Below are 14,280 nucleotides of genomic sequence, written 5' to 3'. Positions count from 1 at the left end.
AGTAACAGCTCAGTGTGGGGTGAGAAGGAAAATGGGATTAAAACAGGATATTTTCCTTCTATCCAGTTCTTTCCTTAGAGATCATTAAGAAGGCGCAGGCCTGTGCTGGCAGAAAAGAAATCCTCTTTAGCCTTATGAAAAAAAGCTCCCACCTTGCCATCTCCTCTGGGAAGGGAAGAAGTGGTGCAGTGACCCAGGCTGCAGAGAGAGCACTCTCATTGCATTAGGAATCCAGGGGGGGTTGTTGTCGTTCTTTGTGTATATGGCAGGAAAATGGATGGAGAGATGGAATTAAATGGGAATTTAGGGAAACGTAAAGAGCTGTCTGTTCTGCACTCGCTGCCTCCCACATGTGCCTCCCTCGCTCCTGGCTCCGATTCCCAGTGTAGGAGGGTGGTTAGAAATGAGAAAAGGAAAAATTGTCTCATCTGTGGAGAGCTTTAATTTGATAGAAAGGAAGGCCTCATAAATCACGGAGAGAAAACGGGCTCTAAACATTTAGGTTAAATTTGAAAGTATAGTTCAGGTGAACACAGTTAAAAACAGATTGCTCTAGGAACAGCTATGAATCCCTTCCTGACACTAGGATACCAGAAGTATCGTATTTCCAGTATGCTTCCAAACCAAGTCAGAGCTGGCTCAGCCGCCAGGCTCCAGGGCTCCAGAATCTGGTTCTTCTGGGACCTTCCCCTCCTGTGGCTGGTCAGTCCCTCAGGCACTGGGGCGTGGCCAGCTCCTCCAGGTCACACCTGGACACCAAAACCTCCCCAGAGTCCCAGACCCAGGTGCTTCATGCTCAGTCCCAGGTAACCTCCAGCTCCAGCTCAGCTTCTGCTGCCTCTGGAGTCCTGGGTGATGGCGGAGTCCTGGGTGATGGCGGAGTGAGGTTGGAAACTTCCATTCCCAAACCCTGCACCGCTCCCTGCTTCTGGCCTCTGAACTCCAACCCCCCCCCCCCCCCAAGCAAAGGAACCCACCCCTAAGTCAAGGCTGCTCCAGAGAGGGGTGAGAGGAGCTGGCTCAGTGAGCTTCTCACCAAGTGAAGTCCTGCCTGAACGCAGACTCCTGGGCTTCGGGCTCCACGCATGCAGCTCTGCCTGAGGTCGGCTGGCCTCAAAGATGCTGCACTGATCAGATGTGTCCTCAGGTAGGTGAGCTTGGCAGCGCATGTGACCGCACTGTACTGCTCTGCTCTCAGCCACTGGGGTTGCAGCCTGCAGACTCTAAGATGCTGTAAAGTCTAGGAAATGGGTACAGGAGCCTTTGAACTTACTCAGAGGTGTCCACTTGTAGGAGAAAGGGGGAAGTGGCCCTAAGATCAGAAGGCCTGTATCTACCCCACTTGAACTGGCAGCTGGCATGTGGCTGAGCCCCTAGTAATGTGACTCCAGGCCCAACTGCCTCTTTTCCCATGTCTGTCATGCCACTTATGTTCCGTCGTCCTCTTCTTCCAAGGTCAGGCAGCCTCCAAATGGTTATCATAAAGTCTGGCAGCCTCTCCTTTGACTGGTCCGGGTGGGACTGGTACAGGCCGCTCTGATTTCAGGGATGGTGGGTGTCAGGTGAATGTAAGTACCAGCCCTGATACTGGCTCGAAGGCCAGCGCAGGCATTCTTGGAATCCAGAGTCAAGTGTAGGCAGGGGCTCCCTAGAAATAAACAGGCAATGCACCAAATACCCTAGAATAGACCATGGCAAGAATGAATGAAAAGGCAAACCAGCGAGTTTTGTTTTCTAGGGTTTTTTTTTTTTTTTTTAAATAAATAACTATTATCCTTACCTTAGCAAAACAGGACTAAATCCATTAAACTGATAACTTACACATACCTCTGGCCAAAACCTCAGGAAGCCTTTTCCCAAAGTAATTGAAATGCAAAAGAAATTATATGTAAAGATTCTGCCCATCCAGCCTGTGAAGAGTGTCATTTCATCCATCACCGGAACAAAGGTCTGCACCACCACACAGGCGCTCTTGTCCAAAGCTCGCCTGTGCTCAGAAGCCCTCGCTACCCGCAGACAGGCTGAGCGCAGTGAATTAGCCTCCCAGGAGGAATTGAGCTTTTCAGAGCACAGCCTCACCACATCAATTCACATCTGCTGATCAAAGGCCTGCTGCAGATGTGCCCATAGCCAGGGTGCTGTGGGACTCTTCAGAGCTTGGCGAGCACTCGGCGAGCGGCTAGTTTACAGTCTAAACAGAAAGATACTGCATGGTGGTGAGAATGTGGTTGACGGGTCTGCCAGATCTAGCGAACTGGGGGTTCACGCACAGACGTGTGCGTTCCTGGAGGCAGGTGGGGTGGTTGCTTTGGCTAGACATGATCTGTAGGTCATGTTTCTGTTCATCAGAGAATGTGTCTTTGTAGAAGAGAATCGTGTCTTCTCTTAAATGGTGAGGACCAGTTGGGCATTGAGAGCCTCTTCCAGGCATGAGTTTCCTGAGGAAGCTCGTTGAGGAGCGGTGCCTGGGGCTGGAGCCCCCACCTCCTGGGGCCTGTTCTGGCCAGTTTCCACCCTGTGTGAGCCCACTGCTCACGGCCCCCCACCCAGCCACCCACAGGTGTCATGGTCATATGCCGACAGCCTCACACAGTCCCTTGTAGTTAGTGACCACACGTTGACTTGAGTTCCATGCAGACAAATAGTAATAGATGACTCATAGCAGCACCGTTACCTTCCTCGTGTGAAGTCCCGGGACCCTCAATGGCTATGATTGGACAGTGTGTGCATTATCATCACGGAAACCTACTGGGAGAGGGGTCTAGAAAAGCAGAATGCTCAGCTCTCTCCACTCTTTCCCTTAACCCCGAGTCTGCCGCCCAGAAGATCACCGTAGGTGGGAGTCCTTTCAGTAGCGGGAGAACATTTCTTCTTATCAAAGGTAATAACGGTGGAACATGACCATGCAGCTTGTGGAGGAATTTTTTGTGGTTATTGTTATGGACTTTTTTTTTAATTTGTTCTTCACGTGAAGAACAGCGTTTACACATGCCTGGGCTGTTTATGAGTAAGAATCTTATTAGTAATAGATCTGTAAACCTGTGGTCAGATATCCTTCATTAGCACTTTATGAAGTCTAGCTCGACAATGAGCTTTATCTTCAAGGGGGCATTTAATGATTAGCTGTCAGAGGCCCCTTACACTGCCACGGTGCTTGGCACCATTGGACTCTGCAGCTCTCATTTGTCCACGAGAGCTAATGTGCCTACCTCATGGAGACAGCGCCCCCCCTCCATGTGGTAGGCCCATTAGCACAGCAGAGACCACAGGTACCAGAGCATCTGCGCGCTCTGATTCTGGTCCTTACTCATTTTCTTAACCTTGAGCCGCTCAGTTAACCTCTCTGAGCCCCAATTTCCTCATCTCTAAAACAGAATAAAAACTCAGAGCAGGGCGGCCTTCGCCATCAAATGAGAGATGGTTTAATCTTAAAGTGATAACAGAGAAGTATACAAACGAAGTTTAGTTATTATCGCCACAGTCAAAGGGCAGAGAGCCTCCCTTTTTCACCCTCTCATCCTCTCTGTAAGCCGGGATCTCTACCGTCACCATTTCAGCAGCTTCGTCAAAAAGCGTGAATGGGTGTTGGTATGTACGTGGGACTGCTGAGCGAACAGCTAAATCACAGGCCACTTTCAGCTGGGACTCTAACAGTCTCGTGCAAGCCATAACAGCCACCCCTGCTGCAGGCAGCCACCTGAGGAGCTGCGGTGGCCCCAGGGCTCCATTCCCTGGGGGACGCCATCCTCCCGTCCCCACAAGCGAGTACCCTTGAGCTCGGCATCCTAGGCCATGCCTTGTTGTCTCATCCGCTAGGGTAGAAGTGAGTGTGTATGGATTTTCGAAAAGATTCAGCCTAGGACTTTTTATATCATATTGATGAATGGTTTTGAATAAAAGCTATTTGTTATTATCGCTAACATCCCTTTCTAGGGACAATCAGTAATCGTCTCTTAAATTTAGCCTTCAAGCGTAAGGACTTTAAACTCATTTCATGGTGTATTTTTCGCACTCCGCATTTCATGTTTTCACTTATGTTAGGAGATGGAAAGCCCCTTCAATGAATCTGTACTGGATTTTGAAGTGGGGAAATAATTCCCCTTCAATTTCAGAGAAACTGAAATTTACTTAAAGATGATTAAAAATCCTCTGACAGACTTTGGGAAGGTCTCTCTTCTGACTGCTGTGATTCTACATTATTCAGCGCTGGCTTGGCACCTGTATGTTTATTAAAGGAGGTATGAAAACAACACTGCTTAGCGATTAGTGATTAGTCTTACGTGGACTCCAAGGTGCTGCAGTGAAATGAGAAACACGTCGGCTGTGGCTTCCCGTTGGAGGTTCCCTAGGGCTGTCTGCCTAGCCGCCCGGCACAGGCAAAGACACCTTTGATCCACTTCACAGGAGATCACTGTTCCCCGGGAGGGCGCGGGAGCATCTTTCCCAGAGTCGGAGGAGCAGGCCACGAGGGGGAAGCCAGGCAGGCGGGAGGGACATCAGGGATCCCTGTGCTCAGCCCAGGCGGTCAGCGCTGGGGTCTCAGTTGGTCCCGCGCCCAGAAGCCCCAGAGGTTCTCCGGCCGCAGAACCGGGCCCAGCAGCCGTAGCCCATGTAACTGTGGGAAAGAGCTGGAGCGTCAGGACCCCAGACTCTTTCTGGGCCTCAAGAATCAGTAACATTAGTCAAATGTGAACTATTCTACGGGGCTTCCAACAAAAGCCTAACACTGAGATGGACTTGCGCTCCCTTCTAAATCAGCTGGAGGACAGCTCAGCGCAGTGAGCCCCTGGGAGCCGAGCGGACCCCCAACGCCCCCTTCCTGGGGCTCTGACCAGCTCCCTCCATGAGCTCCTACCACAGTTTCCTGTGCGCTGTTCCATCAGTTTTAAGCTGCAGACAGGCCCTTTCTGACTTTGCTTGACTCACCCCTCCCCTAGCCCCCAAAGCCCCTGACGCTGTTTAGCTGGTTTAAATTCAAAATCCCTCTGAGATGCTTTCAGTTTAGAACATTTTTGTTAGCAAAAGCCTCTACATCTTTGCCAATGAGATTTTTCAAAAGCGATCCCATCTTTCTTTTTGTCTTTCAACTGACATTTCAGTCTTAAATTTTCTAGAGACGCCATCAGTTCAGCCCCTTATCACATTAGCCTCTGATTTGTATTCTGTGAGATGCCAATCTTTAATATTCTGGGAGACAAATAAAGAGCCCACGGAAAACCCAGGGCCGTTCTGCGCTCCAACGTCCATGCAGAACGATGTTAGCGGGCCATCGAGAGCTCCAGGTGCCACTGCAAATGCCTCCTGGGTTTTGAAAGGGCAATTTAGATCCAAGCAATCTCAGAACGAGTTTCTGACAGATATGTTATGAATTTTTAGTGCCTCACCTCTTGTCCACCTCTCTGTCTGGGAGGTGGATATGGGCCTTTCTTTTTCATACCCAGCAACTCCCCAGCCCTTGGGGAGACCCTTCTGTGCCTGCGGCTGCCTCTCCCCGGAACGGCTCTATTTGTCTTGAGGCACAGCCTACCCATTGGCAGGTATGGTGTACCACAAGTCCTCTCAGCCTCAGTGTCAAGCATTACTGACATTTGGGGCCAGATAATTCTTCCTGGCGGGGCCATCCTGTGCATTGTAGAATGTTTAGCAGCTTCCCTGCCTCTCCCCACTAGCTGCCAGTAGCACCCCTAATTGTGAACCAAAAATGTCCCCAGACATTGCCAAGAGTCCCCTTGGGGGGCAAAGGTGCCTTAGATTGGGAACGTGTGATGTAATAGAAAGAGTGAAAACCCAGGGCCACAATACTTAGACATTTGGCTTGGTTACCGTTGGGTTCGGTGACCTTGACCAAGTCCATCACAGCTCGTGACACCTGCCTCAGGAGAGGACTGTGAGAATTAAACTAAGTAAGGTGGTTGGTTTCAGGATGAGTCTACAGAAGCCAGATCTCCCCATTGTCTGTTTGTTAGTTAATGGTGAGAATTATATTCAGATGTGCGGTAAATAATGAAAATCCAGCTTTTCTATTTCACCAGAGGTACACTTGTGGTCTTGCACACACACGGGTTTAGTTCGGGGTAGAATTAATGCTCTCAGAGATCTTGCTTTATCATTGGAAAGGGAAGATGTTTAACTTCAGGTGGCATCTTTTATGTGCCCCTTGACGGATGCTCCCCCGCAGTTAATGGCATCCAGATAATTACAGACGGAGTTGCCTTGGGGTTGTAAACATAGCTCGGGGTGATTGCACACTTTCATTTATCCGTCCTATTTGCATTCGTACTTATTTGCATTTCTACGTCTCCCACAGCTGACACTTGTTTTTTAATTTTGTGATTCCAAAGCACTTTTCTGATTGCTCTCCACCCACCAGAAAGGCTCCCTGTCAGGCGTCTCTGGCAGCCACCGCCAGCTCTGCCCTCTTTATTTCTTCCCTGTTCTTGGAGGGGAGCCAGCTGTTGGGGACTCACATCTGTTGTGGTGCGCGGGCAGAATGAGTCATTGTTCTTCTGAGAAGCCCGTTGGCGTCAGCTTCCTTTCAGCTGCGACATTCTGCGGGCCCTTGTCTCCTCCTTGGATTACACCTGGGGACCCGCTCCATTATGATACAATGACAAGAGTCACCTTTCTTTCTCTTCTACAAAGTGAAATTGACCTTCCTTCTGTCTCTGAAAGAAATACAGCTAAAAAACAAAAAATTGAAAAGTCCAGAGCAATCAACTGCCATAGCCTAATCTGAAATTACAAAAGAACACTTTCCATGCAAGCATTTAGCTACAGTGCTGAGGACATGCTACATCTGCCTTTTTAAGTCTTTCGTGCATTTCTATTTCTTAAACAAGATGCCTGTGTCTGTCCTGCTTTCGGTAAAATGTATGTTAATCAGTTTAATGAAATGTATCGTCGTTCATTTTCCTACAAGCAGCCTTGCTCAAAATCGAGATATGTACAATGACCATTTGGATCTCTACTATTTATATCGCACTTCACAGTTTACTAATCCTTTAAAAACACCCATCATTTATTTTTCCTCTTTCTCTCTCAGTTCCCACATGAATCCTGCACTGGAAAGTTTCCTATTTCCCTCCTGCCCACCGTTTTCCCTTCCTACATGTATGCAGTGTACCTTCTATCCTACCTGCTGTGTACTAGGCTTTAATGCCCTTCTCCATGTAAGCAAGTCTGTAAGAAAACAGAAACATTGCCTGTTCCATTCAGTAACTTGTAGGACCGACCATCTCCCTCTGTGGGTTTTGTAAATGATGTATTATTTTTACTTCGCTGCACCCTACTCAAGAAATGTCACGTGCCTGCCCTGGGTAGACTCACCCTGACTTGGTGCATCTTCAAACAAGGTTTGTACTTCGAATGAAGTACAAGGTTTGTACAGGTGTCGGCCTGTGTAGTAACTGTGCCTGTTGCAGGACGAGTAAGCAAACGTTTGTCACTCGAGTAGCCATAGCAACTTGCATTTGGTGGTTATGCTAGTGTTCCTGTTTGGGAAAAGGCACTATTTATTTAATATTCCTATAATGACCACTTCCAAAATATGCTGTCAGATATACATTATGCTCATTTCCTACATTCACACTAGCCTAATTTAGGTGAGGCTAGTAGATACGATGTTACTGTTTTGAAGAAGTCACTACTTCAATTTTCATTTTGTTAATACATTGATACATGATGTCAGAATTATGATGCTTATTTTTCACATACAGACTCTCCCAGTTCAGGTAAGTTTACATTCTTACATCTTATCCACATAAAAGTCAAAAGGGAGACCCTTTCCCAGTCCATGTTTACTTCCTTGAGGAGGGTACACTCCACCAGAGTGACGGCCTGAGCGACTGTCAGTGACATAAGCACCACGTCTGTTATTCGATAAGCCCCCCTTCCAAAGCACAAACCTCTCTCTCCCACGTGCCCAGTGAACCCGAATGCTGCCGGACTTGACTGCTGTGCACAGCAGCAGGTGGGCGTGATGCCAGCCCCAGCTCCCTGCGTTAGAGAGAGAGGAAAAGCCATTTCAAACAATGAAATTCGTCTCTGCAGAGACAGACCTCTTACTGCCTGGAGGCCCTGAGGAATCGCCCCAATTATGTGCCCTGGGCACAGAGACACCCACAAATGGCCAGTCAGGATACCAAGAAGCTAGGTTAGAGCCGTTTCCCAGAAAGCCTTCGACCCCCTTTTCTATCGTTTTTACTCCTCCCGTCACCCTCACTTCCAAATCTCAGCTGTTCTCCTGAACATCTATCTCGTGGACACACGGCCTTACTAGGAAGTCGCAGATCGCCCAAATTGAACCCTCCTAGGGAACACTTGCAACCCTAAAAAGGCATTTCTTGCCCTTAGTAGGAGCTCCAGTTTGTAGAGAGTGGGCAGGAAATGTCTAGAACTTCAGGTCTCTGTAGGATGCTCCCTGCCCCCCTCCCTTCTCCCACAGTCATTGCTGGGTGACCAGTGAGTACACCCTGTCCGACCTCCACACACCTCCCTGAGGTAAGGCGAGCCCTGGGACTTTTCTTGTAGAGAAAGGTTTTTCTTTAAACATTAAAAAAATAAAATAAATTAGAAATAAACAGACCTACCTGGAAAAGTATCTCTGTGTGACATTCCAGATTAATTGCAATATCAGTCCTAGTACAGGAAGTGTAAAATGCAGAAAAACCAAGGGCCCTGCAGCCAGAGGCACCTGGGCAGGTGTCCTGCCTGCTGACCTAGGCGCCACGGTGTGACTGTATGCTGCTCCCTCCACATCTCTTGTGGAAGCTCCCCGTCCCCGATGAAAAAATGGGAATGATAATGACGCCTATACCTTTATATACAAAAGTAACACATTCTATGTTATTGTAAAAATTAATGTTTATAACTATTAATAATATTTTGTAGAGCTCTCTGCACAAAGTAAGAGCTCAGTGCTCTTTCTTAAACAACACTAACACAGTTATTTCATTTACCCTCATACTAACCCCGTTGTTAGAACTTGTGTATCAGGCAGAGTGTGTAAAAAGCAGGGACCGGTACACACAGGGCACAACTATTCTGGGAGGCTTTTAGGGCGATGGGGATATACGGGCTAAGAATGTGTATCAAAAAGGTCGCCTGTACAATATTATCCTGCAACATCTCTTATAAGTGAAATAATCTCTCTCTTTTCTGGCAAACCAGTTTATCTTTTTTTATATTGAGCTGCACAAAAGTACAGGTATCATTTCTCCTGCGCTGTCTCATCCAGCCCTGTCAGGTCACATTAACCTAGTTACCAGTAGAACAAAAATGCAGTTGGCCAAAGGTTATATTTCTTTGTCACGAGCATGAGAGAGGGAGAGAGAGAACATGCTGGACAGATGAGGGCTTTTGGCAAATCAGAGCCGAACATGCTGCTTCTTGCTGGTGTTCCTTCCACCCGCTCTGTCCTCTACCCAGGAGCAGGCGTCCTGTGTTACCCTCGGTGGGGCATGCACCAGATTTGTCTTCTTTTTGTTTTGTCTCGTTTTGTTTATATTTAAAGTTGCATCTGTAACAGAAAGAAAATGCTACTGAATTTACTTCAGCATGCCAAACAATTTAAGAGCAGCTGAGATATTTCATGTGTAATAGTGCGTTCCAGTTTTTGAAGAGCCATCTCCCTAAATCAGCTGTAACCCTCAAGAGACCGGCTAAAAGGGTTGTGTAAAACCTCACTTTACAGATGAGAGCACTAAAGTGAAGGGGAAGAAATGACTTGCTCAGCGGCTGCCTGGGTGGTAAAAAGCCCCCACTGTGTGTTGATTCTAGAACATGTTACAGTTGTGTGTCGGAGCTCACCCAGCCCCAGAAGGGTGCTGCCTTCAGGGTTATGGGGTCCAGTTCCTGCAGCTCGGGAGGTTCAGACAACCAGAAGAAAGTGGGGAGCTGAAAGTGAGGAGCCAAAAAGCAAGGGCTTCATTAGCAAGTGGCAGGCAAGGGCCAGTCCCCAGCCTCTGCACAGCAGGTCATAGCCCGGGATTGCAGCAGAGGGAAAAGAGCACACAGGAAAATTCAGGTAAACTTGTAGGTGAGTCAGCTTTTCCCTATGACTGATGGCAGTGCTGAGCTGGAATAGCAGACGAGCCCAAGTTCTTGAGCAAAATAGCAAGTGAAGAGAACGCTTACTAACAGCGCGATGCAAAGGGGTGGTCTCAAATTGGTTTCCCTCTGTTCCCCCATCCAAAATTTTGAAAACTATGTACCTCCTCACAAGTTTTTTAATTGATTCTATAAAATTTTTCCTAGGTATAAATGTTTTCAAAAGGTGAAATTTCTGAAATATTATAAATACTTGAACACTGACATTTTTTTTTCCAAGAAGCGAAATAGCACTCTTTTAAATGACTCACGTGTAACCCACACACTATGTGGATTTGATATCCATGTCCCTCATTTTCTAGATAGGTGAATAAGCTCTTCTTCACCATGAGGAATCTGTGCCGTGGTGTTTCTGTTCCACTCCCTTCAATCCGTGATGCCAAAGTTTTATGTTTGAAAATCTTTTGTCGATCACTGAGTTGGTATCTCTGCTACAAAAATATGTACAAAGTTTTTATTTTTTTTAATTTATTAAGAGACATGAGGTTCTACGAGTTAATATTTTTCCTGATTGAGTTATTAAAATGACTGGTATTATATAATTAATGAAAATAACAAAACTACATTACAAATTTTGATGACTACGTATCAAACAGGTAGTAACAGGTTAATGGTAGCACAGCTTAGTGAGCGGCTGGGCATGGATATTACTGGCTGCTAGGATGAGAGAGGGTTCCACATGAACTTTTTTGCTGTCTTTAATTTTTATTAAGATAAGCACCAAAGAACTTTGTTTATATAAGTAGATTATAAGAGAAGTCTTTTTCTTAGCAATGTCATTCCATTTTTAAAAACCCATTTGCAGTTATGTGCCCAAAAAATCACATAGTGGTCTATCATCAAAAGCTATATTTAATTTCTAACATTTTTGGAAGCAAAGAATTAGAAACAAAAGGATTTATTACCCAGTCAGCATTGTAATTCATTTTTTCAGTTTCTGGGAAATAAACCAAAAAGACTCTATGAAGATCTAACTAGTGACTATTGATTATACATTTATTTTGTATATTTAGAAACTCTTTGTTTACTTTAATATATTCAAAAAGGATTGAGAAACTCTAAATATTGTTATTTTCAACACACCTTTGCCTATAAAATATCTTTTGATAAAAGTATTTAGCAAACTCAGTCTTTGTCATCAAGCCAATCGGTGAAATCACACCGAGTGGATTTATTTTCTAACGTAAATACACATGCGAATATGAATTCCAAAGAACGTTGTCAATGTCACTAAAACATAGACATCCACCTCACAAATGGGTTAGGAAAATCCGTCAGGATCAACGTGATATAGACTCTCTTCATTTAACCATTTCCTAATGTTCAGAAAACTAGAATAAATCTATCTGTTCTTGTACTTAATTTGTAATAAAGGAATATTATATGTAGCTGAGTATGTTGTTTATGAAGCAATGAAGGCCCAGAATCCTTGGATATGCCTACGTGTGCGTGTATTAAAAGCCCTCTGGTTTTGGCATCTGTGAATAACTAAGTCATGTGCAATAATTCACAAATGACTTCGTTAATGATCAAACTTGCTACATATTTAAAGACAGTGAAAGGCATATATGTATGTGTGTGTATATACACACATACATATATATACATACACACACACACATATTTCTGATTCAGCAGCCAGCATGTAATTTTAATTTTTGTTAATAGGAGGTGGAAATAATAAATACTTTATAATATGAAATAGGAAGAGTGTTGACTGTACTTGGAATAAATATTTCATTATGTGATTTAAAATATGATGGTAAGCAGTGCACACTAAACCTAAAAGGAACTATGTAAAAATTTTATCTGCAGATTTGATCCACTTCTAAATGGAGAAAATGGGATAGTCCCTGGAAATATGTAGGTTACGTTTAAAAGAATGAGCTGCTTCAGCTGTTGAAAATGTCTTTCTTTCCACCTAATGCTGAGCCCTGGGGACGAGGGTTGGGACTGGCCACTCATAACTACTTACGTTAAATGCGTGGGGAGTGGGAAGGCCATTTCAGCATTCAGTGTTTCTTAGCCATTTTCTCTTTGTTTGCACTCAGACTCTCCCCCAAGAGCAGTGCGTTTACTGACAATAGTGAGGAGAAAGAAGAGGTTAAGCCATTAAACAAAACTGAGTGACAGTGCCTAGGATTCCCACTGCCACGTCCTGCAATGTATCTGATTTTAGAGCATCCTAATAAGGGGGAAACTTCCCGTATTGTCTCCCCCTGACTCACGATTAATGGCCCCATCTCTAAGACGGGGAGGCACCTCCAGTCCTAAGGTGGTGTTTCCTGTCTGAGGGTTCCCTGAAGGAAGCTCCCTCCAAATAGATTTTAGAATTGTCCCTTGTTTGGTGCCTGGGATATGTTCTCACCCAGTATGAGACTGTGGCAAGTGAAGGGTGAGCCTTGCTTTTGTAAAGTAGAGGAAGGGCTGTTTTTTAAAGGGAATGTAGAAAAGGAAACTCTGCATGAGGCCAGGATCTAGCACTGATGGAAATGGAGGTTCAGGAATGGTTCCCCTTAAACTCATCCACACCTGGGAACCCTTGGAATGTCACTCACCATGCCCTAGGGTTCCAAGGTCACTCGTGTCAGAGGCCCCGGGGGCTGCTTTTGACACAGTGAGGCTCCTGGGTGCCTATGGGGGACCCAGGGGCAGGCTGCTCAGGCATCTGAGGCCATGACTGCTTGGAATCTGTTGATGTCATTGTCATGGTGTCACCCAGCTGCATTTCATGGAGTCAGAGTCACAGCCGGAAGGGACCCTAGAAACCCTCTGGTACAGACCTCTGATTTAGGAGATGAGGAATCAGAGGCCCAAGGGCTCACTGACACGCCAGCCAGAGTTAGAACCCCACCTGGGGCATCCTTTTCAGCATGCTGTCTGGGTTCTGGGTTGGCGATGGATGACATTGACGAGAAGAGTCATCTGGCAGAGAAGCTTCCTGTTCCCAGCGTTTGGGCTCTAACTCCCAATTAGCTAAGAGGTGACGGGGACCCCAGGAACTAGCACCGCCTCATTGGAATTGGTGGATATAGATAATTGATAGAAGATAGATAGATAGATAGATAGATAGATAGATAGATAGATAGATAGATAGATAATCTTATTCTATATCTCAAAGCATCTTGAAATTATATTTTACTTTCACATATCATATTTCATGTAATAATTGCTAACTTTTAGCAACACAGACAAGAGGTAGACTTATGGTATTTCCTCATAAATTCAGTGGCTTTTTCAGTAACTCAGAGGAATAAAAAAAATTATTGAGTCAGTCCGGTCTGAGTTCTAATCCCAGCTGCATCTTCTATACACTGGTGACGTTGGGTAAGTGATTCACTTCTGTGTGCCTCAGGTTCCTCATCTGAAAGCAGGGATGATAATGGTACCTCCCAGTTACCTCACAGGGTTGCTCAAGCACGACCATTCATATAAAGCACTGTAGTAACATAGTGTGTAGGGACTCGTAATACGACATAATATTATAATGACTGAAGTATTTGAGCACCCCACCTTGGATAAGCAGAAACAGTGAACATTTTCGTGTCCTCCCTTTTTACTAGTCTCCTTTTTCTCCTCTTTCTCTTTTTGGTTCATTTGTAACTTTTCTCTCTTACCTCACGTTATTTTTATGCTCCTACAGTTTTGTATTCAGACCAGCCATGACCTGGGACACCGTGTTTCCCCGAAAATAAGACCTCGCCAGACCATCAGCTCTAATGCATCTTTTGGAGCAAAAATTAATATAAGACCCCGTCTTATATTATATAAAATCAGGTATTATATTTTATATTATATTATTATGTTTTATTATTATATTATATTATATTATATTATATTATATTATATTATATTATATTATATTATATTATATTATATTATATTATATTATATTAATTATAGATCCAGTCTTATATTATAGTAAAATAAGACTGGGTCTTATATTAATTTTTGCTCCAAAAGGCACATTAGAGCTGATGGTCTGGCTGGGTCTTATTTTCGGGGAAACACGGTAGCTGTCACCCCTCCTTATTACCCCTTATCCAACTTGGGAGCATATTACTGTCATTCATACCCACTTCTGGATCTGACACCAGGGACTCGTCTTCAGCAGGATGGTGGGACAGACCACTAAGCTCACCCCCTGGGGGACATAGGCACCATGTGACTGGG

At 45.2% G+C, this 14,280-nt stretch overlaps 1 protein-coding gene across 4 annotated transcripts in view; it reads left to right on the top strand.

Moving 5' to 3' along the window:
• PRKN (parkin RBR E3 ubiquitin protein ligase) overlaps positions 1-14,280 on the top strand; it is a 1,115,215-nt gene that overhangs the window by 1,040,428 nt on the left and 60,507 nt on the right. The gene's annotated exons all lie outside the window — the stretch shown is intronic.

The sequence above is a fragment of the Rhinolophus sinicus genome, linkage group LG05, assembly GCF_036562045.2.
Source record: "Rhinolophus sinicus isolate RSC01 linkage group LG05, ASM3656204v1, whole genome shotgun sequence".
Taxonomy (NCBI): Eukaryota; Metazoa; Chordata; class Mammalia; order Chiroptera; family Rhinolophidae; genus Rhinolophus; species Rhinolophus sinicus.
Note: the sequence above shows the minus strand (reverse complement) of the source record. Positions and strands in the feature narration are given on the sequence as shown.